Raw genomic sequence first — 22,097 nt, 5'->3', positions numbered from 1 at the left:
AGAAATCCTCCAACAGAAGAAAAACGAGAAAGAGAGGGAAAAAAAGATTCAGGAGCTGCAAGTAAAGCTGGATGAAGCTCTGCAAAAAAATCAAGAACTCCTCCAAGAGAAGAAACAACTGGTCATAAAACTCCAAGGCACTGAGATAAATCAAAAAGTGCTGAAAGGAAGGGTTGAGTTTCTTCAAAAGAAAGCGCAACAGACCATGAAAAAGGAAGATATGGATTGCAAGCTTCAGGACAGCGAGAAACACAAGGAAGCCTTGCAAATAAAGCTTGATGAAGCTCTGCAAAAAAATCAAGAACTCCTCCAAGAAAAAGAACAAATGGACATAAAGCAGCGCAAACTGCAAGGCATGGAGGAAAAGCACAAAGGACTTCAGGCAAAGCTTGAAAAAACACTGAACAAAAATAAAGAGTTGCTTCAAGAAAAAAAGCAACTAGAAATTAAAAAGAAAGAAACGGACTCCAAGCTTGAAGGCGTGGAGGAAAAATACACCGCGCTGAAAATAAAGCTTGATAAAACAGTGCAAAGAAATAAGGATTTCCTACAAGACAAAGAACAGCATGACACGAAACAGAAAGATCTGGATTGTGAGCTTCAGAACATCAAGAAACACAACCAAGGTTTGCAAGTAATGCTTGATGAAGCTCTGCAAAAAAATAAAGAAATCCTTGAAGAGAAAGAAAAACTGGACATAAACCAGAGAGGCATGCAGGAAAAATACGGAGCGCAGCAGGTAAAGCTTGATGAAACGCTGCACAAATATCAAGAGCTGCTTCAAGACAAAGAACAACGGGAAATAAAGCAGAAAAAAGATAAACAAATTCTCCAGAACTTTGAGAGGAAAAACCAACAACTGCAAGACCGTTATAACAAACTGAACTCCAAAACAACTGAGCTGGAGGGGGAAAAGAAAAAAGTGCAAAAACAATGCTCAGAGATGCAGAGTAAGCTCAGTGACATGCTGAGAAAAAACACAGAACTGGAGAAACTTTCCAACAACTTGAAGTGCAAAAACACTGAGGTGCAGATGTTAAAGCAGCAACTAGAGAAAACAAGCAAAGACCTGCAGTGTACACTTCAAGAACTCGAGAGAAGTCAGCAGCTACAAGACGCACACAACAAATTACAACACAGTTATACAGAGATGCACGAGGCAAAGCTTATGCAGGAGGCCAAATGTAAAGAACTGAAAGAAAGGCTCGAAGAAAAACAAGCCAAATTAGAAGAAGTGGAGACAACATGCAGGAAACTCGAGAAGGAAAATACACAAACAATTGATGAGTTACGAACCCTCATCCTAGAGAAAAAAGTGCTCGTGGAAAAGATGATGGAAAAGAAGAAAAAACGCTTCCGCTTCTTCTGGAGAAAGAGCACTCCTGCTTTTTCTACTTTTTCTACTTTTCCTTCTGCTGATGTCACCCCGTCTTCCTCCTCCACCGTTGCATCGTAATTTTCACCTTAACTCCTAACACCTGTCCCATCTCCCCCCCCCCCCCCCCCCCCCCCACCCCCCCTTTCTCTTTCACCCTCACCCCCCAACCAGTCCCGACAGTTGACTGCCCCCTCTAGAGCCTGGTTCTGTCATAGGTTTCTTCCTTTAAAGGGAGTTGTTCCTATCCACTGTCGCACCCAGTGCTTGCTCAGAGGGCATAGTTGGGGTTCTCTCTCCTCTATCTCTTTCCTCCTTTCTATCCCTTTCCTTTACCCTCTTCTTTACCCCCCACCCCTCCCCCCTTTTCTATTCCCCCGCTTTTCTATTTCCTTAATAATTTAATAATAAACACAATTGGCTACATTTTAAATGTGTCTGATCAACGTCTTCATTCAAGAATGAATTGTCTTTCTCACGGAGTCATGTGTATTTTGTGTTTTCCTCGGGCTGGTGATCCCCGCGGTCGTTCAGCCCCGGAGTCCAGAGTTTTAGTGTTTTAATCACATTTAGTGTTACATTTCAGATCACCACAATAGGATATCCATAATTTAGGATTCAGGCATTTGTTTTAGTTCAATATCGTAATCATTCTATGACTGAGTAGTTTACAGAACCTTCAGTCTGCAGCAATAACTTCTGTTGGAGCTATTTGTTCTTATTTTTTATTATTTTGAAATTAGTTAAAGTTTGTTGTTAGTTTACTTATATTTTGGGGTTTATTTACAAGTTTATTTGTAGGTTAATATTTCTTTCAATGTTTTGTTTGTTTGATGTTACCTTGTTAAATTAGTCAGTAAAAGCTGTAGGGCCATTTTGTTTCTATAAATAAAGACACTGGTATAGGACCAGCATGCACTGGGGTGAGCCTATGGTTTTTTACTAGAGCAGGAGAAGCAGCAGGAAGTAACTAAAAATGGATCTTGTTATTGCTTGCCAAACTGGATAAAATAAACCATAAAAACGCAACTTTAAAGTTTGGACAGTGGACTTCTTTTGCCTGCGTACGAAATATTATCTCAGTGCAGCAGTGGCTTGTGGACCTTTAACTGTGGGATGTTTGGTTTGTCAAACAAAAGGAATTGCCACTACAAAAAGTAAAAAACCTGCCCGTGGACAAAGGAATAATCCTTCATTAATGGATATGTTGGATATATGGATTTCAAGCATCACCGTCGAACTCGAATAAAAGTTACTGGATCGTCTGTAAGTACTCCAGACGGATTTGATGTTGAAGCCTGGATCAACATGTCACTCGTTCATCAAAGCTGGTGAGTGATAATATTGTTTAAGCCGTAAAGGAAAACGGTGAAGCTATTGGAGTTTAAAGACATTATTTCACTACAAAGACTGATGAACTGAGTTTTGATGTACTAAATTTGTGCATAATAGGATCACTAATTGAAACATGCCAACGCCCTCTGTGGAAATGTTTGTTCACTGCAATCATGTTTGCGCTTTATGCTATGGATTCTCAGTGTGCTGTGCATCTTTATAATGTTTGAAATAATCCAAGAGGACAATAAAAATGTCGGATATTAAGAGTAAACAAGAGAGTAAACAAGAGGATGACACTCAGATGCAAGCAGAGAAAAGAAGCATCAAATTTACGCCAAAAGGTTTGGATTTGTATATAAAGACATGCCAAGAAAAGCGGAGTTCAATGTGTAAGCAAGCATCTAAGTACATGGGGAAAATTTCTGCTTTAATGACCTCACATGAGAAGGTTAAGGAAGTGTCTTCTGAATTTGGGAAGTTTATTAAATGCTATCAAGATGCAAACGCTTTGCAAGAATCCTTTTTAAGTTTGCCACTGCCAGAAGATGAAGTGAAAAGGCAAAGCGCACATTTTCAGTCTAAGGTGACAGCATTCTCTGTTTTTATGGACAAAGTAAAAGTTTGGTTGCAGCAAGCAGGCGAGCCGTATACTGAACAAAGCAATACTGCTCTTAATGATCAAGCTGTTGAAAGTTTGGATGAAATAAATCCTGAAGACAGTGTCTCTAATATCTCAAGTGTAAAGCCACCTTCGAAAACATTGTCACAGCAAAGTCGAATTTCATCAACATCTTCCGCACGCATTAAAGCTGCGGCTGACAAGGCAGCGCTCATGGAGCGACTCGCTAAATTAAAGAAAAACATTCTATTGAAGCGCAAGAGGAAAAACTGAGAAAAGAAAAGGAGAAATTATCCTTGGAAACAGAGTTGGCAGCAACTAAGGCAAAGCTTCGTGTCTTAAAAATAAACTCAGTTTGTAGCTCTGAGCGTTCTGATGGAATGAACTCTTATTTTGAAAGAGGGCACGTACAAGAAGCGCCTAATTTAAATCCTTGTGCTGATACATTTGTTCCGGCAGAAAGAGATTACTCTGGTACAAATTCTGCATCTGAATCACAAGTAATCATACCTAGACAAAGTCAAAACCAACATCAGGTGGATGAGGTGATGGTAAAAGTTGATGATTCAGCTCAAGTGACGCAGCAAACACAGCCTCAGTCTCCTACTTTGACTGAGAATTGCACGAAGGAGATTGTCAATATTATGCAAAAACAAAATGACATCACTACTTTGCTTGTAAAACAAAACTTATCTTCTGTCCTTCCAGCTAGAAACATCCCTATGTTTGATGGAGACCCTTTACAGTACAGATCATTTATGAATGCCTTTGAAAATGGAGTGGAAGCTAAAACTGATAACTGGAGCGACTGTTTGCATTTTTTAGAGCAGTTCACTAGGGGGCAGCCTAAAGACTTGGTGCATAGTTGTCAGCATTTACCTCCTGAGCAGGGCTATTCCACAGACAAATATCTTCTTGAAGAACATTTTGGGAACGGAAATAAAATTGCCTCTGCATAGATGGAGAGGATTGTGAGTTGGGCACCTATTAAAAGTGAGGATGTGAAAGGTCTACAGTCATTCTCTCTTTTTCTTCAAGGATGTTCGAATCTAACACAGCAAGTTGTTTATATGAAGGAGTTGGATTTGCCCTCAAATATGAGAATGATTGTTATGAAACTTCCATACAAATTGAGGGAAAAATGGAGAGTTGTTGCCTATGAACTGCAGGAACAAAATGGTCACAGAGCAGTGTTCACTGATCTGGTTGCCTTCATAATAAAACAGGTGAAAGTAGCATAAGATCCAGTGTTTGGCAACATCCAAGACTCACAATCTGGAAGCAGCTTTAAAGTTTCAAGTTCCACCAAGCAAATTAAAAAGGGAAGTAGTTTTGCCACTAATGTCAGTACGGTTCCAGGAGTCAAAACTCAATCAACTGGAAGCAGAACAAATTCCATTGTTCTGCATAGTTGTTTGTTTTGTTCACACAGCAGTCATTTACTAGAGAATTGTAAGCAGTTTAAAGCTAAAATGCATCGAGATAAGCTGACTTTTATCAAGGAAAGGGGAATTTGTTTTGGTTGTTTAAAAGTTGGTCACATAAGCAAAGACTGTAGGAGTCGTTTGAGACACAGCAGCTGAGCAAATGATCATTTCATGCTGAAGACATCCTCAGACAGAATTAAATACATACATAAACACAGCCTGGTGCCAATAACACAGCTAATGACACTGCTGTATCACTGGCTTTACTGATTAAAGACCATATCTGAAGGAAATCTTTGAACACAACAGAAAGTGACCTTTTAAACCTGCGACACTGATGCTGCATTCAAGGACCATTAAAAACATCTGAAAGGACTTAAGAACATCAAGAAAATGTGACTTGTTTCTCTGTAATGAAGCTGTTTTAGTGAAGAAAGTTGAAAGGTCACAGAGCGACTGCTGAATCTTCTGCTCTAAACATGAACTCTGAACTTTGTGATGCTTCAGGAGGAAAACTGCTTCAGTTATTCTCTCAGATTAGTTTCATATTTTCTGCATCAGATTTGAGTGAGATCCTGGAATGAAGACAGAAGAAAAGACTTTGTTCAAAGTTTGATTTATAGTCAAACCTTCCAGTTTATTCACACAATAAAACATCAACACAATATATGAATTCATTCATTAAAATCACAGTTTTTCCTCATTTGTTTGATGATTTTGACAAAAACAAACACAAACACACACACATGGTCTGCCATACTCATGAAGAGAAATGTCGACATTTTTCAATACAAATATTCCAGAAACATTTAGAGGATAGAGAAGTTTACATTTTCATGTGGAGAAATATTTTAGTAAATCAAAATGATGATGAGCAGTGATAGCCTCCATAAACAGTCACAGGAAAGATCTCCTTTAAAAACTCAGAAACATCAAGAGAACAACTAGAAGATGTGGAGGTACCACCCATAATGTTTGACTGACAGCTGATCTCTGTGCAGAAATGATGGAGAGAAAATAAAATGAAACTAAAATACAGATTTAAACCCACAATATGAAAGACTTCAGTCTATTTCACTTTAATCAACTCAGCTGTGTCTCCATAATTTTGAAGCCAAAGTCCAGCATAGAGCGGCTGAGTGAATGTGGTCTGGACTCTGTGGAGGAGAGTCATGGTTTCAGAGACGCTGTAGAAGGACAAAATACCTGCTCTGTGATCCAGGTACACTCCTACTCTGGAGGAACGAGGACCTGAGACAGGAGTTTCAATGTTGTTGTACCGAAATGTATAACTGTTGTTGTTACAATCTAATGACCAAGATTTGGCATTATGTCCAAACCAGCATTCATTACCCCATCCTTTTCTGCTGATATTCTTGTATGCGACTGCTACATCAACTCCTTCCCCTCTCCACTCCACCTCCCAGTAACAAGTCCAGTCCAACACGTTCTCACTCCCAACTCGTCAAACGTGTGACGCATGGCCAGGCTCCCTCTGCTTCACTTATGGACGCGCAGGGTACCCCCCTCGCGTCGGGAATTGACGTGAAGGGTCCTCCGATTGAAGAGATTGCCGCGGAAGTGCCTGTTGTCGGTATATTTAGACATTTTCCAAATCACATTGTAGTGACGTATACAGAACACAATAAATTATATAATGTAAACAACTACCTGAAAAACCGGTAGAACGATACTTTTGTATCGTTTATTGCATTTATGGAGGGAGTGGTGTATGCTGGGTAATGGCACAGCTAGCTACTGGGTGACTTTATTCACCCGCTTCGACCACCACTGAACAAGACACACAAGCTGAAACGTCAAGACTGGGCCAAGAAATATCTCAAGACTGATTTTTCTAAGGTTTTATGGACTGATGAAATGAGAGTGAGTCTTGATGGGCCAGATGGATGGGCCCGTGGCTGGATTGGTAAAGGGCAGAGAGCTCCAGTCCGACTCAGACGCCAGCAAGGTGGAGGTGGAGTACTGGTTTGGGCTGGTATCATCAAAGATGAGCTTGTGGGGCCTTTTCAGGTTGAGGATGGAGTCAAGCTCAACTCCCAGTCCTACTGCCAGTTTCTGGAAGACACCTTCTTCAAGCAGTGGTACAGGAAGAAGTCTGCATCCTTCAAGAAAAACATGATTTTCATGCAGGACAATGCTCCATCACACGCGTCCAAGTACTCCACAGCGTGGCTGGCAAGAAAGGGTATAAAAGAAGAAAAACTAATGACATGGCCACCTTGTTCACCTGATCTGAACCCCATTGAGAACCTGTGGTCCATCATCAAATGTGAGATTTACAAGGAGGGAAAACAGTACACCTCTCTGAACGGTGTCTGGGAGGCTGTGGTTGCTGCTGCACGCAATGTTGATGGTGAACAGATCAAAACACTGACAGAATCCATGGATGGCAGGCTTTTGAGTGTCCTTGCAAAGAAAGGTGGCTATATTGGTCGCTGATTTGTTTTTGTTTTGTTTTTGAATGTCAGAAATGTATATTTGTGAATGTGGAGATGTTATATTGGTTTCACTGGTGAAAATAAATAATTGAAATGGGTATATATTTGTTTTTTGTTAAGTTGCCTAATAATTATACACAGTAATAGTCACCTGCACACACAGATATCCCCCTAAAATAGCTAAAACTAAAAACAAACTAAAAACTACTTCCAAAAACATTCAGCTTTGATATTAATGAGTTTTTTGGGTTCATTGAGAACATGGTTGTTGTTCAATAATAAAATTATTCCTCAAAAATACAACTTGCCTAATAATTCTGCACTCCCTGTATGTGTATATGTGTACATATGGTGTATTTATGGTTATATCCTTACTCTCATTCCCCTTAATGTATCTGTAACATGCTACTTCTTTCAGTGCTTTGCTACTGGAAACTGAATTTCCCGGAGGAACCCACCCAAGGGATTAATAAAGTTTCATCTAATCTAATCTAATCTAATCTAATCTAATCTAATCTAATCTAATCTAATCTAATCTAATCTAATCTAATACCAATTCTATGTGCAATAACTCAACTGTATATACATAACACTATTTATTACATATTACTTACGGCTTGTATATTGTACATTTTATATATATATATGTTTTTCCCTATGTTAATACTGTCCATATGTACATAGCGCTGCAGAACTGTACCCCCCCCAGCATGTTTACACTGAGTAGGAGATGCTCTGTATGTCATTGTACAACTGTATAGTGACAATAAAGGCATTCTATTCTATTCTATTCTATATTTTAAAAAAAACAACTATCTATCATGTACAAACTCTTTACAGGAATAAACCTGAAACCAATTGTTCTGCTGGGGAAGTTTCGTAAGCGGCACGAAGTTTAAAAAACAACATTCACCTGAGGGAGGCCCCCAGGAGCTCAGGTCTGACTGGTTTCAGCGACCAGAAACTGGAATGTACGGTGAGCAAACTGTGTTAAAATGCAGTGACTGATAAAAGACGGATGAGCACCATCACCATCACAATTAGTTGATCAATATTCTCAATAATATAAAAAAAAAGGCTTTCTCACAGACTGTATTATAATACAAATACAAACCACACATGGATTATTGCATGGTCCTGAAGCCAGCAGCGCCCTTGGTCATGAGATTTGTTTTAAATGTTTGCTGTATTATTGTTTTTAAATCATTGGAGTATACAGATTTTAAAAGTGTTTTATGATTACAATAGTTCGTAAAGTAGCAGAAGTATTCACACATCACAGTGACGGAGGTTAAAGGTTAATTATCAACCTTCTGTGGAGGAAATAAGGTGCTTGTTGTGCATTACGTTCAACATTTTCCTAATGTACCTTCAAACAGCTAATACCGCTTGAGCATTCCTGTCTGTGCCTAATGTCAAGTCATAGTCATGTAGTTTCTCTTTTCAAGTTCTTCTTGATGAAAATCACACTTTAACCTTTGACTTTCATAAATGATGTGACAGACTTAACACCATGTTAAGTCTATTTGGCAAATTCTGATCAATTATGAAGGATTATCCAGAATATTCTGACCGGCTACCTTTGATAACGCAGAAACAGAAATCTTGAGTTGTGGTATCAGGGTGCTCAGCCCACAGATATTGAACTTCACATACCCCATCTGCCTCCATTTGGGACTGCAATGGCCTTAAAAACCCTACACATATCTTCCCTACTTAAGTGCAGCCTTTTTTCTAATGGAATTACAATATCGGCATCTGGTCTCTGACTTCTCATCAATTGTGTGGGCGTCCTTTAGAGGACATTTCATCGGAATAAAGGCAAATACGGTGGTGCCTTTATCTGCAGAAATATGTGGCCTGTAGCCAGTGGGTGGGGCACCACATGCTCGCTCTCACTGTTAGATTGGATAGAAAAGTCTGCAGCAGGACAAGCGAATATTAATGACGTTTCTGAGTGTTTCGATTCCATCAAGAACAAAAACAAATCTTAGCTAACCAACACTCACTGGGTTTTAGTGGATTACTATATTTCACAGAAATATTACAGAAACAGTTTCTTTGGTACAATAATCCAGCTGTGCAGAAATCAGGGAGTCGGGAAGAAGCAGCTCATTAAATTCTGTGCTTGTTTAAGACTGAAGCACATATTATATTATCATAATACCAGAGCTGAACTGGATGACTCATTCCTCATTAAATTACTTCAGATGTTATTTAAAAAATATGTATATTTTATGCAAGTGAAGCTGCTTGTGCTGCCACCTAAACCAATCATAACGTGGCCTCAAATGTTAAAGTAACCTTATGAGCAGAATCTGATATAAGAGACTATCAGTTATGGAGACAAAGATAAAGGCAAAAAAAAAAAACTGTATTTAAATTAAATAAGCAAACTGATATGAATGAACCTTACATTTAGATAATACAAATCATCAGCAAGAATAATAAAAAACAAGCAAAAACAAATAATAAAACAAACCTCAGCTAACGTGGAAGCTACACTGCAAGGTGGTCTGTTTAATAAATAAAATCTGACAGGTCACATACAGGACCATTAACATCTCTGTAAACAGAACTCAGCTCCCACAAAGCTCCAAATGAAGAAAAACTGCCTCTGCATGCAGAGAACTGTTTGTGGAGACATCCAGCATGTCGACGCACAGTGAGTGAATGATGAAGAACAAACCATAACGAGGGGCAGGGCTACTACACTGCATTGTGTCCATCAGGTAAAAAAAAAAAAGAAATCTGTTGGCTAATCTACACCATATCAATAACAGCTTCCTTAAGGTTTTAAAATGCACTGCAGCTGCATTTTAAAACATATCTACAAGCAATGCCAAAGAAACACACAGGTATGAGTACAGAGGTACTATGAAGGTAGCTCACTTCTTACTGGAGTATATCACCATAGTGACTTAAACTGTAGAGCAAACCTGCTTCAGAGCAGGTTGTGTTTGAGATTACGGATCAACAAGTATGAAATCACCACTTAGCTACCAATCAGTTCTCTGGAAAACTGCTTTACAACAAGTACCTGAAAGATCCCTTTGGACTGCTGTGCCATGGATAGTGGGAGGATCTTTCCATTGATGAGCATCAGTAGTCTAATCAGTTTAGATTCTTAAATTCAACTTCATTCTTTGACTTTTCCCATTTGTCTGCAGAACAATTTCACAACATTTTGAATTCCTCTATAAACATTAATCTCGTTTTTTTCTTTTGTCTGCAACGCTTGTCCCTAGCATGTCCTCGTCCATGAAAGCATTTAATCTTATCTGAGCAATTCCTCTTGGTCTCCTGTATCACTGCACATCATTCGACATGCTTTTCCCAGTATATCCACGGCCATTTTTGTATTTATGCTTGTATTTTCTCCCAGACTGGTAAACATCAACAGAGCTCAGCAAAAGAACTTTTAGTTCCTATTTGAACTTTATTAATACAAGTGTTTAACCTTTTCATGTTTATAGTTTTATCTTTCTTTGTAAAGTCAGCTGTTCTGCTGCTCTGTATGTGATTGGTCAGATGCCCCCAACGCCACCCCTTTCATGTAAACAGGCTAGTAGCTAAAATGGGAAACCCTGGGTTACCTTATAGAGTTGATAACTAGCGTCATGTGATCACTTAGTCTGATTGACAATGTTGGGATAAGTTAATCAAGATAACAGAAAGATTTCTTGAGTATGATGAACAATGAATTTAACTCCTAAATATGACTTCCTAACACAGAATGTGATGACATCATACGCTTTGTACTTTGATGTGTGGTGATTGGAAGTGTCTGTGTGGTGCAGCCTGGACAGACCAGACCAGCTGCACCACACAGACACTTCAAACCTCACCCGAGGACAAAAAGCACAAGAACAACAACAAAAAAAGAAAGAAAACAAACCTTAGAAACATGCAGGGTTACAGGAGAAGCCAGTCGTGCAGAGGTGAGCCTGTGCGAGTCTGAATTTAACTCCTATTTATGACTTCCTACCAAAGAATGATGATGGGAGAATTTGGATTTATTTATTAACAGATTTATTACGCATTAGTTTTATGGGTCTGTTCCACTTAAGGTCAGATTGGTGTCTATGAACCAAAATGAGTTTCACACCAAGACTAAACTCGTGTCATGGTTTGCATTATGCAGTGGTTACAGTGGTGACACTTATTAGACTCTGAAGTCTGTGCACCAGTTTTTCAGGGTCCTATAGGTGCAATTGTTGCGACCACTGTAAATGTGACACCATCACAGAAAAATTGTATAAAATCAGAAGAAGAAAGAGAACTCTAATATGATGGCTGCACACCAGCTGGATCATTATAACAACATCACATCACATGAGTAACTTCAACATGACGAGACTTCAAGGACTCCAACAATGTTCATACAGTGAGGATAAATAATGTTTTTTATTATTTATTATAAAAAGGACACAATATAGATATATAAAATGCAGCCAGAACTCCAATAACTAACATGTCCATTAATTTGACACGTTGGTTTATATATAATTTCTTTTTCTCTCTTAGCTTTTCAGCTCCACATTTTTGCCATTTCTTCCACACTCAACTCTTTTCTACAAGCTGAGCACACAGTGAAGGTAGGGGAGGGCTGGTGGCATTAAGAGATTTGATTGGGCAATCTAGGGGCCAGTTAGTTCTTTCCTTTGGTGAAAGTTGGGCTCTTCAATTCAGCATGGTACAACTCCAAAGATTCTGCAACATCAAACCCTCTGTCTGCTAATATTACATCCAGTTACAAGATGAGCTTCCCGACCCCCTGAACTACGGATGCCCTACATGACTGTTAGGACAACTTATGTATTGCAAGTATGCAGTACTAAGAATAACTTGATGTTTCTGACTTTGCATTATGAATTGTTTACCCACTGACAAACATTTCAAGTTCTACTAAATTAAAAAACAATTTGTGGTAACCTGATTATGATTCAAAAAGAATAATTAACAACACTTCTTGTAATGGTGTTAAAATCAGCCCAGCTTTTATTTTCATATGCAAAAAGTAAAAGAAAATCAGCCAACATACTGGACACATATAATTGTCAATATAATTGTTTATTGTTCAACACAATAAACAATTATACTGTCACCATGGTTACTGGTATTGGAAGCTTATTGATAATTTGTCCAAGTAAAGAATGCCCTCTCACAAATGTCATGTGACCACCTCATTGGCTTACAGAATCGTGATGTCACACACATTTAGAATCTTACCACCACTGTGATCCTTTGATCCTTTGATCCTAAAACCCTTAAATAGGGGTGAGACGCAAGAACTTTCAGTCCGTTATTCGCAGCATTTATGTGTGCAGCATTTAAACGTTCGCCAGAGAAGCCTTTTTTTTGGATCCTTTTCAGAGTCACTGTTAACAGATTCCAACATGTCTCCAAGAAAACAGAAAAAAAGAGAAAACGTAAAGCCCAGCGCTCCTCTTTGCAATCGAGAAGACGATACTCAACTGCAGAAGATGTGCTCGGAAGAAATGCATGAGCAAAATCTCATGAGCAATCACAATACGCGACACCCGCCCCAGCCAGAGTACACCAGTTACATCTGGGAAAGTTTTTTTAAACAACGAGCGGAGATTATCAAACTGAGAGAGCACTGTGAGAGAAGGACCGCCGAAGTAGATAGACTGTTCAAACAGCTTCTTGATAAGGAGGATATTCAAAAGGAGAAAGAAATGGAACTCCTAGATATGCGGGGGAGGAACTTTGAGCTCCAAGCAAAGCTTAATAAAGTACAAGAAAAACCAACAGAAGAAATCCTCCAACAGAAGAAAAACGAGAAAGAGAGGGAAAAAAAGATTCAGGAGCTGCAAGTAAAGCTGGATGAAGCTCTGCAAAAAAATCAAGAACTCCTCCAAGAGAAGAAACAACTGGTCATAAAACTCCAAGGCACTGAGATAAATCAAAAAGTGCTGAAAGGAAGGGTTGAGTTTCTTCAAAAGAAAGCGCAACAGACCATGAAAAAGGAAGATATGGATTGCAAGCTTCAGGACAGCGAGAAACACAAGGAAGCCTTGCAAATAAAGCTTGATGAAGCTCTGCAAAAAAATCAAGAACTCCTCCAAGAAAAAGAACAAATGGACATAAAGCAGCGCAAACTGCAAGGCATGGAGGAAAAGCACAAAGGACTTCAGGCAAAGCTTGAAAAAACACTGAACAAAAATAAAGAGTTGCTTCAAGAAAAAAAGCAACTAGAAATTAAAAAGAAAGAAACGGACTCCAAGCTTGAAGGCGTGGAGGAAAAATACACCGCGCTGAAAATAAAGCTTGATAAAACAGTGCAAAGAAATAAGGATTTCCTACAAGACAAAGAACAGCATGACACGAAACAGAAAGATCTGGATTGTGAGCTTCAGAACATCAAGAAACACAACCAAGGTTTGCAAGTAATGCTTGATGAAGCTCTGCAAAAAAATAAAGAAATCCTTGAAGAGAAAGAAAAACTGGACATAAACCAGAGAGGCATGCAGGAAAAATACGGAGCGCAGCAGGTAAAGCTTGATGAAACGCTGCACAAATATCAAGAGCTGCTTCAAGACAAAGAACAACGGGAAATAAAGCAGAAAAAAGATAAACAAATTCTCCAGAACTTTGAGAGGAAAAACCAACAACTGCAAGACCGTTATAACAAACTGAACTCCAAAACAACTGAGCTGGAGGGGGAAAAGAAAAAAGTGCAAAAACAATGCTCAGAGATGCAGAGTAAGCTCAGTGACATGCTGAGAAAAAACACAGAACTGGAGAAACTTTCCAACAACTTGAAGTGCAAAAACACTGAGGTGCAGATGTTAAAGCAGCAACTAGAGAAAACAAGCAAAGACCTGCAGTGTACACTTCAAGAACTCGAGAGAAGTCAGCAGCTACAAGACGCACACAACAAATTACAACACAGTTATACAGAGATGCACGAGGCAAAGCTTATGCAGGAGGCCAAATGTAAAGAACTGAAAGAAAGGCTCGAAGAAAAACAAGCCAAATTAGAAGAAGTGGAGACAACATGCAGGAAACTCGAGAAGGAAAATACACAAACAATTGATGAGTTACGAACCCTCATCCTAGAGAAAAAAGTGCTCGTGGAAAAGATGATGGAAAAGAAGAAAAAACGCTTCCGCTTCTTCTGGAGAAAGAGCACTCCTGCTTTTTCTACTTTTTCTACTTTTCCTTCTGCTGATGTCACCCCGTCTTCCTCCTCCACCGTTGCATCGTAATTTTCACCTTAACTCCTAACACCTGTCCCATCTCCCCCCCCACCCCCCCTTTCTCTTTCACCCTCACCCCCCAACCAGTCCCGACAGTTGACTGCCCCCTCTAGAGCCTGGTTCTGTCATAGGTTTCTTCCTTTAAAGGGAGTTGTTCCTATCCACTGTCGCACCCAGTGCTTGCTCAGAGGGCATAGTTGGGGTTCTCTCTCCTCTATCTCTTTCCTCCTTTCTATCCCTTTCCTTTACCCTCTTCTTTACCCCCCACCCCTCCCCCCTTTTCTATTCCCCCGCTTTTCTATTTCCTTAATAATTTAATAATAAACACAATTGGCTACATTTTAAATGTGTCTGATCAACGTCTTCATTCAAGAATGAATTGTCTTTCTCACGGAGTCATGTGTATTTTGTGTTTTCCTCGGGCTGGTGATCCCCGCGGTCGTTCAGCCCCGGAGTCCAGAGTTTTAGTGTTTTAATCACATTTAGTGTTACATTTCAGATCACCACAATAGGATATCCATAATTTAGGATTCAGGCATTTGTTTTAGTTCAATATCGTAATCATTCTATGACTGAGTAGTTTACAGAACCTTCAGTCTGCAGCAATAACTTCTGATGGAGCTATTTGTTCTTATTTTTTATTATTTTGAAATTAGTTAAAGTTTGTTGTTAGTTTACTTATATTTTGGGGTTTATTTACAAGTTTATTTGTAGGTTAATATTTCTTTCAATGTTTTGTTTGTTTGATGTTACCTTGTTAAATTAGTCAGTAAAAGCTGTAGGGCCATTTTGTTTCTATAAATAAAGACACTGGTATAGGACCAGCATGCACTGGGGTGAGCCTATGGTTTTTTACTAGAGCAGGAGAAGCAGCAGGAAGTAACTAAAAATGGATCTTGTTATTGCTTGCCAAACTGGATAAAATAAACCATAAAAACGCAACTTTAAAGTTTGGACAGTGGACTTCTTTTGCCTGCGTACGAAATATTATCTCAGTGCAGCAGTGGCTTGTGGACCTTTAACTGTGGGATGTTTGGTTTGTCAAACAAAAGGAATTGCCACTACAAAAAGTAAAAAACCTGCCCGTGGACAAAGGAATAATCCTTCATTAATGGATATGTTGGATATATGGATTTCAAGGATCACCGTCGAACTCGAATAAAAGTTACTGGATCGTCTGTAAGTACTCCAGACGGATTTGATGTTGAAGCCTGGATCAACATGTCACTCGTTCATCAAAGCTGGTGAGTGATAATATTGTTTAAGCCGTAAAGGAAAACGGTGAAGCTATTGGAGTTTAAAGACATTATTTCACTACAAAGACTGATGAACTGAGTTTTGATGTACTAAATTTGTGCATAATAGGATCACTAATTGAAACATGCCAACGCCCTCTGTGGAAATGTTTGTTCACTGCAATCATGTTTGCGCTTTATGCTATGGATTCTCAGTGTGCTGTGCATCTTTATAATGTTTGAAATAATCCAAGAGGACAATAAAAATGTCGGATATTAAGAGTAAACAAGAGAGTAAACAAGAGGATGACACTCAGATGCAAGCAGAGAAAAGAAGCATCAAATTTACGCCAAAAGGTTTGGATTTGTATATAAAGACATGCCAAGAAAAGCGGAGTTCAATGTGTAAGCAAGCATCTAAGTACATGGGGAAAATTTCTGCTTTAATGACCTCACATGAGAAGGTTAAGGAAGTGTCTTCTGAATTTGGGAAGTTTATTAAATGCTATCAAGATGCAAACGCTTTGCAAGAATCCTTTTTAAGTTTGCCACTGCCAGAAGATGAAGTGAAAAGGCAAAGCGCACATTTTCAGTCTAAGGTGACAGCATTCTCTGTTTTTATGGACAAAGTAAAGGTTTGGTTGCAGCAAGCAGGCGAGCCGTATACTGAACAAAGCAATACTGCTCTTAATGATCAAGCTGTTGAAAGTTTGGATGAAATAAATCCTGAAGACAGTGTCTCTAATATCTCAAGTGTAAAGCCACCTTCGAAAACATTGTCACAGCAAAGTCGAATTTCATCAACATCTTCCGCACGCATTAAAGCTGCGGCTGACAAGGCAGCGCTCATGGAGCGACTCGCTGCATTAAAGAAAAACATTCTATTGAAGCGCAAGAGGAAAAACTGAGAAAAGAAAAGGAGAAATTATCCTTGGAAACAGAGTTGGCAGCAACTAAGGCAAAGCTTCGTGTCTTAAAAATAAACTCAGTTTGTAGCTCTGAGCGTTCTGATGGAATGAACTCTTATTTTGAAAGAGGGCACGTACAAGAAGCGCCTGATTTAAATCCTTGTGCTGATACATTTGTTCCGGCAGAAAGAGATTACTCTGGTACAAATTCTGCATCTGAATCACAAGTAATCACACCTAGACAAAGTCAAAACCAACATCAGGTGGATGAGGTGATGGTAAAAGTTGATGATTCAGCTCAAGTGACGCAGCAAACACAGCCTCAGTCTCCTACTTTGACTGAGAATTGCACGAAGGAGATTGTCAATATTATGCAAAAACAAAATGACATCACTACTTTGCTTGTAAAACAAAACTTATCTTCTGTCCTTCCAGCTAGAAACATCCCTATGTTTGATGGAGACCCTTTACAGTACAGATCATTTATGAATGCCTTTGAAAATGGAGTGGAAGCTAAAACTGATAACTGGAGCGACTGTTTGCATTTTTTAGAGCAGTTCACTAGGGGGCAGCCTAAAGACTTGGTGCATAGTTGTCAGCATTTACCTCCTGAGCAGGGCTATTCCACAGACAAATATCTTCTTGAAGAACATTTTGGGAACGGAAATAAAATTGCCTCTGCATAGATGGAGAGGATTGTGAGTTGGGCACCTATTAAAAGTGAGGATGTGAAAGGTCTACAGTCATTCTCTCTTTTTCTTCAAGGATGTTCGAATCTAACACAGCAAGTTGTTTATATGAAGGAGTTGGATTTGCCCTCAAATATGAGAATGATTGTTATGAAACTTCCATACAAATTGAGGGAAAAATGGAGAGTTGTTGCCTATGAACTGCAGGAACAAAATGGTCACAGAGCAGTGTTCACTGATCTGGTTGCCTTCATAATAAAACAGGTGAAAGTAGCATAAGATCCAGTGTTTGGCAACATCCAAGACTCACAATCTGGAAGCAGCTTTAAAGTTTCAAGTTCCACCAAGCAAAGAAAAAAAGGAAGTAGTTTTGCCACTAATGTCAGTACGGTTCCAGGAGTCGAAACTCAATCAACTGGAAGCAGAACAAATTCCACTGTTCTGCATAGTTGTTTGTTTTGTTCACACAGCAATCATTTACTAGAGAATTGTAAGAAGTTTAAAGCTAAAATGCATCGAGATAAGTTGAATTTTAACAAGGAAAGGGGAATTTGTTTTGGTTGTTTAAAAGTTGGTCACATAAGCAAAGACTGTAGGAGTCATTTGAGACACAGCAGCTGAGCAAATGATCATTTCATGCTGAAGACATCCTCAGACAGAATTAAATACATACATAAACACAGCCTGGTGCCAATAACACAGCTAATGACACTGCTGTATCACTGGCTTTACTGATTAAAAACCATATCTGAAGGAAATCTTTGAACACAACAGAAAGTGACCTTTTAAACCTGCGACACTGATGCTGCATTCAAGGACCATTAAAAACATCTGAAAGGACTTAAGAACATCAAGAAAATGTGACTTGTTTCTCTGTAATGAAGCTGTTTTAGTGAAGAAAGTTGAAAGGTCACAGAGCGACTGCTGAATCTTCTGCTCTAAACATGAACTCTGAACTTTGTGATGCTTCAGGAGGAAAACTGCTTCAGTTATTCTCTCAGATTAGTTTCATATTTTCTGCATCAGATTTGAGTGAGATCCTGGAATGAAGACAGAAGAAAAGACTTTGTTCAAAGTTTGATTTATAGTCAAACCTTCCAGTTTATTCACACAATAAAACATCAACACAATATATGAATTCATTCATTAAAATCACAGTTTTTCCTCATTTGTTTGATGATTTTGACAAAAACAAACACAAACACACACACATGGTCTGCCATACTCATAAAGAGAAATGTCGACATTTTTCAATACAAATATTCCAGAAACATTTAGAGGATAGAGAAGTTTACATTTTCATGTGGAGAAATATTTTAGTAAATCAAAATGATGATGAGCAGTGATAGCCTCCATAAACAGTCACAGGAAAGCTCTCCTTTAAAAACTCAGAAACATCAAGAGAACAACTAGAAGATGTGGAGGTACCACCCATAATGTTTGACTGACAGCTGATCTCTGTGCAGAAATGATGGAGAGAAAATAAAATGAAACTAAAACACAGATTTAAACCCACAATATGAAAGACTTCAGTCTATTTCACTTTAATCAACTCAGCAGTGACTCCATAATCATAAAACAAAAGTCCAGCATAGAGCGGCTGAGTGAATGTGGTCTGGACTCTGTGGAGGAGAGTCATGGTTTCAGAGACGCTGTAGAAGGACAAAATACCTGCTCTGTGATCCAGGTACACTCCTACTCTGGAGGAACGAGGACCTGAGACACCAGTTCGGATGTTGTTGTACATAAATGTATAACTGTAGTTGATACAATCTAATGACCAAGATTTGTCATTACGTCCAAATAAACATTCATTACCCCCTCCTTTTCTGCTGATATTCTTGTATGCGACTGCTACATAAGCTCCTCCCCCTCTCCACTCCACCTCCCAGTAACAACGTCCAGTCAGACTCTCTCTACTCAGGATCTGCCACGATCCAGTGAATCTGTCTGGATGATCAGAATAAGACTGTTGTTTCATTACTGTTACTTTTCTGTTCCCCTCTGATAATAACAGCCAGTTGAATGCTGTGTTTGGATCCAGTGTGATTTCACATGAATATTTTAAGAATCCAGCTCTGGTCTTTGGCTACTGGTGGATCTGACAGTAAAACATCCACTTCAGTGACTGTCAGTGAGATGTTTGTCCATTCCTCTCTCAGAATGTCCTGTAGTTTATCTCTGACCTCTGACACAGCTGCTGTCACATCCTCAAAGTAGCTCAGAGGACGGATATTGATGCTGGATGAGTCTGTAGACTCACTGAGTGCTGACAGTGAGGGGTAGTTGTGTAGAAACTGGATGTGATCCTCTGTGTGTGAGAGCTGCTTCAGCTCAGCATCTTTCCTCTTCAGCTCAGTGATCTCCTGCTCCAGCTTCTCCTGAAGCTCTTTGACTCGACTCACTTCAGTTTCCTGCTGGGATCTGATCTGCTGCTTCACATCAGAGCTTCTTTTCTGGATGAGATGGATCAGCTCAGTGAAGATCTTCTCACTGTGCTCCACTGTTTGATCAGCAGACTGATTGATGGCCTCCACCTCCTGTTGAAGCAGCTTCACATCTTTCTCTCTGTCCTGGATTCTCTGCTGGATGTTTTGTCGACTCACCTCCAGCTCTCTCTGCCTCTCAGTCCTTTCTGCTGCAGCTGAGACTGTGTCGTGGCCTTTATGTTCATCCACAGAGCAGAGATAACAGATACTCTGCTGATCAGTACGACAGAACATCTTCATCACCTCATCATGACGAGAGCAGATGTTCTCCTGGAGCTTCTTGGAGGGCTCCACCAGCTTGTGTTTCTTTAATGGAGCCGCATCATAATGAGGCTGAAGGTGTTTCTCACAGTAAGATGCCAGACAGACTAAACAGGACTTGAAGGCTTTCATTTTTCTTCCAGTGCAGACATCACAGGCCACATCTTCAGGTCCAGCATAGCAGTGATCAGCAGGAGCAGCTTGGAGTCCAGTCTTCTTCAGCTCCTCCACTAAATCTGCTAACATGGTGTTTTTCTCCAGGACAGGCCTCGCTTTGAAAGTCCTCCGGCACTGAGGGCAGCTGTAGATTTTCTTCTTTTCCTCTTCATCCCAGAAGCTTTTAATACAGTTCATGCAGTAGCTGTGTCCACAGGGAATAGTCACCGGATCCTTCAGTAGATCCAAACAGACTGAACAGCAGAATTTTGTTTGGTCCATTTGATTCATGTGCTGTGCCGTTTCACCGTCTCTCAGTGACTGTCAGACAGTTTCACTTCCTCTGAACAGAAACAACCTCTGTGCTCTGAAGGGAAACAGATCTCTGCTCTTGTTCACCTCCTACAGGAAATGAGGCTCACCAGCAACTGCATTTACACCATGTTGTTTAGACCCATCCTGATACAGACACATCTGTGAAGGGAGGCACTAAAGAAATATTCTTACAGAGCGACCAAGAGCCAATCACATGATGCAGGGTGTGGTATGTTTGGTTACATCATGCAGTAACAAGTCTGACCCAGTTAAAGTTTAATAGTTTATCTTTACTTGGTGTTTTGAAATGTGACAGTCAACAATCAGCGAGTTAATTTTATATTTCTAAAAGTTCAGCAAAGTTTAGGATGCTGTGATGAATAAAAATAAATGACACTTTATATTTTGACATTTTCTAATCTTAGTTCATTCTCACACTTACAGAATGATGCATGGGAACAACTGACTCCACTAAATCAAACCTATGTTCAAATGAGATTATGATCATTAAATAGTAACAAATAGATGTTCTCCTGGAGCTTCTTGGAGGGCTCCACCAGCTTGTGTTTCTTTAATGGAGCCGCATCATAATGAGGCTGAAGGTGTTTCTCACAGTAAGATGCCAGACACACCTGACACGATTTCACAGCTTTTAGCTTCATGCCAGAGCACAGATCACAGGCCACATCTTCAGGTCCAGCATAGCAGTGATCAGCAGGAGCAGCTTGGAGTCCAGTCTTCTTCAGCTCCTCTACTAAATCTGCTAACATGGTGTTTTTCACCAGGACAGGCCTCGCTGTGAAAGTCTGTCTGCACTGAGGGCAGCTGTAGATTTTCTTCTCTTCCTCTTCATCCCAGAAGCTTTTAATACAGTTCATGCAGTAGCTGTGTCCACAGGGAATAGTCACCGGATCCTTCAGTAGATCCAAACAGACTGAACAGCAGAATTTTGTTTGGTCCATTTGATTCATGTGCTGTGCCGTTTCACCGTCTCTCAGTGACTGTCAGACAGTTTCACTTCCTCTGAACAGAAACAACCTCTGTGCTCTGAAGGGAAACAGATCTCTGCTCTTGTTCACCTCCTACAGGAAATGAGGCTCACCAGCAACTGCATTTACACCATGTTGTTTAGACCCATCCTGATACAGACACATCTGTGAAGGGAGGCGCTAAAGAAATATTCTTACAGAGCGACCAAGAGCCATTCACATGATGCAGGGTGTGGTATGTTTGGTTACAGCATGCAGTAACAAGTCTGACCCAGTTAAAGTTTAATAGTTTATCTTTACTTGGATGTTTTAAATTTGACAGTCAACACCCAGAAATTTCATTTTATATTTTAAAAAGTTCAGCAAAGTTTAGGATGCTGTGATGAATAAAAATAAATGACACTTTATATTTTGACATTTTCTAATCTTCGTTCATTCTCACACTTACAGAATGATGCATGGGAACAACTGACTCCACTAAATCAAACCTATGTTCAAATGAGATTATGATCATTAAATAGTAACAAATATTTAAATTTAGCAATAACAAATGCAGATCGGTCCACAGTGTTTACAAAAACAAACAAACAAACATCTTTTTGCAGTCTTTC

The 22,097-nt window shown here is 39.5% G+C and overlaps 3 pseudogenes; 2 read left to right on the top strand and 1 right to left on the bottom strand.

Annotated features, from left to right (window-relative positions):
- The first annotated feature begins 2,624 nt into the window (after positions 1 to 2,624).
- Positions 2,625 to 4,291, top strand: LOC146368862 (uncharacterized; annotated as a pseudogene).
- Positions 4,292 to 15,682: 11,391 nt separating this feature from the next.
- LOC146368861 (uncharacterized) lies at positions 15,683 to 17,273 on the top strand (annotated as a pseudogene).
- A 1,115-nt stretch (positions 17,274 to 18,388) lies between these two features.
- Positions 18,389 to 21,608, bottom strand: LOC146368860 (tripartite motif-containing protein 16-like; annotated as a pseudogene).
- Positions 21,609 to 22,097: the final 489 nt, after the last annotated feature.

The sequence above is a fragment of the Perissodus microlepis genome, chromosome 18 (genome assembly GCF_051167445.1).
Source record: "Perissodus microlepis isolate ML-2025 ecotype Zambia chromosome 18, ASM5116744v1, whole genome shotgun sequence".
Classification (NCBI taxonomy): Eukaryota; Metazoa; Chordata; class Actinopteri; order Cichliformes; family Cichlidae; genus Perissodus; species Perissodus microlepis.
This window is presented reverse-complemented; position numbering and strand designations above follow the sequence as displayed.